The sequence below is a fragment of the Mustela nigripes genome, chromosome 13 (genome assembly GCF_022355385.1).
Source record: "Mustela nigripes isolate SB6536 chromosome 13, MUSNIG.SB6536, whole genome shotgun sequence".
In the NCBI taxonomy this organism is placed as follows: Eukaryota; Metazoa; Chordata; class Mammalia; order Carnivora; family Mustelidae; genus Mustela; species Mustela nigripes.
In genome coordinates, this window is record NC_081569.1 from 36474598 (window position 1) to 36478953 (window position 4356).

A 4356-nucleotide genomic window follows, 5' to 3' on the forward strand; every position below is an offset into this window, starting at 1 on the left:
ATTTGACAGACAGATCACAAGTAGGCAGAGAGGCAGACAGAGAGAGAGAGGAGGAAGCAGGCTCCCCGCTGAGCAGAGAGCCCGATGCGGGGCTCGATCCCAGGACCCTGGGATCACGACCTGAGCTGAAGGCAGAGGCTTTAATCCACTGAGCCACCCAGGCGCCCCCTAATTATCTTTTCTAATACATACAAATATTTATATATTTATATTTATATATTGACAGCTTAATTCATTTATTAACTCTAATAGTATATATGTTCTTTTGAGTTTCGCTATTATTTACAATAATATCACCTGGAATGACAGTTTTACAGGCTCCTTTCCAGTATTTACACCATTTAATTCTTTTTTCTTGTTTTGTTGTACTAACTGGTATCGATTAGTGAAGTAATAAAATGAATAGTAGAATAAAAACAGAAGTACTTGAGCTGTTCCTGAACTCAGGGAGAAAGCACACAACATTTCACCACTAAATATGTTAACAGTAGTCTTTTTATATATAAATGTAATCACGTTAAAGAAGTTTTCTTCTATTCCTAGCTTGCTGAGAGTTTCTATCATGAAATAGTGGTTAATTTAATTAGATGTCTTTTTCCATCTGTTAAGGTAATTATATGACTTTCACTTTTATTACCTTAATGAGGTGAATTATATTGACTAACTTACAAAATTCAAACCTTTTTTTATTCCTAGAATAAACCAATTTGGTTATGACCTATTATCTTTTTTTTTAAGATTTTATTTATTTATTTGACAGATGGAGATCACAAGTAGGCAGAGAGAGAGGAGGAAGCCGACTCCCTGCTGAGCAGAGAGCCCGATGTGGGGCTCAATCCCAGGACTCTGAGATCACGACCTGAGCCGAAAGCAGAGTTTTTAACCCACTGAGCCACCCAGGTGCCCCATGACTTATTATCTTTTTAATGTATTCTCTGGGTTTCTTTTTCTAATAGTTTGCTCTTATTTGTGTGTCTGTTAATATTATAATTTTGTTGTTATATTTTTATATCAGGTTTATGCTGGACTCATAAAATAAGTTATGAATAAATTTTCTCTCTCTATTCCTTGAAGAGGTTGTGGAAGATTAGTACTATTTCTTTCTTAAATATTCCAAGAATTTACCAGTAAAGACCTTTAAGCTTGACATTTTCTTTGGGGTTAAGTTTTTAATTATAGATTTAATATATTTAACAACTATTCAAATTTTTTTCTGATTTTTCTTGTGTCAATTTGATAAATCGTCATTTTTAAAGAAAATCTTCCAGGGGGGCCTGGGTGACTCAGTTAAGCATCTGACTCTTGATTTCAGCTTAGGTCATGATCTTAGGGTCCTGAGATCAAGCATTGCACAGACCTCTGTGCTCAATGAGGTGTCTGCTTGAGGATTCTTTTCTCTCCCTGTGTCCCCCCACCTACACACAGTCTAAAATAAATAAATAAATCTTTAAAGGAAATCTTCCATTTTACTTAGGTTGTCACATTTATTTGTATAAAACTGTTCATAATTATCTTGCAAAGAGTTCATCAAATTTATTGGCATTCTAAAAGGACAAAATTCTGACTTTGCTGATTTTTCTCCATTTTATGTCAGCTTTCTATTTTATCAATTTTTGTTTTAACTTTAACTCTTTTCCTCCTATTTTCTATTCTTTTTCTATTTCTTAAGATTGTAACTTAGAAATTGATTTTTTTCTTTTCTAATATTTGTATTTAAAGTAATTTTTACTGTAAGCACTATGAATCAATAGGTCCAATCAGGAGAGAGAAAACACACAGTAATTTCAAAAAGTTTAACATAATAAATGATTGACTAACATAACATAATAAAAAAAGAAAAGGAAAAATAAAGAGTTATTAATGCTACCAGTGGACTGGAGTAATGATGGATTGGTCAGCAAAACATAAAGAACATTCTACAGCCACTACCTCCGCAGCTAAGATAACACACCCAAGAGAGAGACCCCCTCAAGGCCTAAGATTCAGACCTTGTTGTGGAAGGTTGCTGTAGCTCACTGAATGGCAGAGAAGTTCTTACAGCACCATATTGGTAAAAACTGTGCTGGAAATCCAGCCTCTGAAGTGCCAGGGAAACCTCAGAGCAGACACTTTGCTACAAAGCTGCCCAACAGAGGTTCAGGTGAAGCTCCTGGCCATTGAACTGCAGAAGCCTAGTGCTGGGGAAAGTAATGTTTCCTGGAGAAGCTTGCCCAGCAAGCATACCAGAATGAGGAAGCAAAAACAGTTTGCCCCTGCAGTGTGTTTCCAGTGCCCTCTAATGACAAAGTTCTCGCCAGCAAGGAAAAATATTTAAAAGGGACAAAATCTGTTTACAAAAAGCTAGCAAATAGGTGGAATTTGGAGCAGAGAGGCAAAAAATAATAAATAGCACACACTGCTTTTACTATATCCTATGAATTTTAATGTGCTGAATTTTTATTATCTAATTGTTATTGTGCTTTCTTGACTACTGGGTCAAGAAATATATATTTCTTTATATATTAATATATGTTTAATATTAATGTATTTAATATCCAAATATTCAAATAAATTCAATACATTTAAATAAATTAAATTTAAATATTTAATAATTCAATTTAATCTATATGTTATATTAATATATTGTTAAATTTGATATATATTTCATAATATATATTTATATATAAAGTAAATCAAATTTGTTAATTTTGTTCAGATTTCGATATAATTTATAATTTTTGTTATCTAGTCATTCTGTGGTGTCTAATACACCAGAAGTAGGTATATTAAACTGTAATTAGGGTTCTATTCTTCTATTAATACTTAGGTACACTGTCTCAAGCTATGTTAAAACAGACATAAAAATTTAGGATTATTTTGTCTTCCTGTTGAATTGCCCCTTTTAGCTTTAGGAAATGCCACCCTTTATTTGTGATAGACTTCTTGCCTTAAAGGTAACTTTGATATTAATATAACCACACAAACTTTTTTTTAGGTTACTGTTTGCATGCTCTATCATGTCCATTCTTTTTCTTTCAATCTGTGTACTTATATTTAAAACATAACAACATATACTTGACTTGTTTTTTAAAATCTAGTCTGAAAATCTTTGCCTTTGATTTGGGAGTGTGTAGTCCATTTGTACTTAATGTAATTACTCATATAACTAATTTTTTAAAAGATTTTATTTATTTATTTGACAGGCAGAGATCACAGGTAGGCAGAGAGGCTGACAGAGAGAGAGGAAGGGAAGCAGGCTCCTTGCTGAGCAGAGAGCCCAATTCGGGGCTCGAACCTAGGACCCTGGGATCAGGACCTGATCCGAAGGCAGAGGCTTTAACCCACTGAGCCACCCAGGTGCCCCCCATATAACTAATTTTAAGTTTACCATCTTGCTTGTATATTTTTTCTCTTATCCTTTCTTTCTCTTTTCCTTCTTTTCTGTTTTTTTATGTCATTATTTTATATTACTTAGTTTATTAGCTTTTCTTAAATTCAGGCTTATTGAGATATAATTTCCATACAGTAAAATTCATAATTTTTACTATATAGTGTTATGAGTTTTGACAAATGTAACAAGTTGTGAAACCACTATCACAAGGGACTTTTGAATTCCATCCCCCGCCCCCGCAAATTTACTTGTGCTTCTTTACAACCACTGCTTCCCCTTAGCATACTCTGGCAACCACTGCTTTCTTTTCTATCCCTCTAGTATTGGTTTTTATACATCATATAAGTAGAATCATATAGTATATGTCATTTTGAGTTTGTTTCTTGTTATTTAACATTATGCATTTCAGATTCTTTTTTTGTTGTTGTTATATGTCATTTGTTCTTTTTTATTGCTGTGTAGTATTTCATTGTATGACCATACCAGTTTGTTTATCCATTTACCAGGTGAAAGTTATTTGAATTGTTTCTACTTTTAAGCTGTTATGGATAATGTATTTGACTTGTTACCAATTTCTTCTGACTTTGAATAATGTTATTATGAACATTCGTGTGCAAGTTTTTTGTGTGAACATGTTTTCCTTTTTACTTGGTAAATACCTAGGAATCAGATTACTGTGCCATGTTAAAAGTATACATTTAAAGTAATAAGTAAAGGGGGTACCTGGGTGGCTTAGTTGGTTAAGCGTCTGCCTTCAGCTCAGGTCATGATCGCAGGGTCTTGGGATCGAGCCCCTCATCAGGCTCCCTGCTCAGCAGAGTGTCTCCTTCTTCCTCCCTCTCTCTCTGATCTTCCTCCCCACTTGTCCATTGTCTCTCTCCCTCCCTCCCTAAAAAAAAAGAAAAAAGAAAAGAAACAAAGAAAAAAAAAGTGATGATAAGTAAGAAATTGAACATTCATTTCCAAAGTAGTCATACCATTTTTTT

At 33.7% G+C, this 4356-nt stretch overlaps 1 long non-coding RNA gene across 1 annotated transcript in view; it reads left to right on the forward strand.

The window, feature by feature from the left end:
* The window catches only part of LOC132029141 (uncharacterized), a 27711-nt gene extending 26520 nt beyond the window's left edge, over nucleotides 1-1191 (forward strand). Inside the window, exon 4 of the long non-coding RNA XR_009407724.1 lies at nucleotides 761-1191. This is a non-coding gene — a long non-coding RNA (uncharacterized LOC132029141). The remainder of the gene's footprint in view (nucleotides 1-760) is intronic.
* Nucleotides 1192-4356: the final 3165 nt, after the last annotated feature.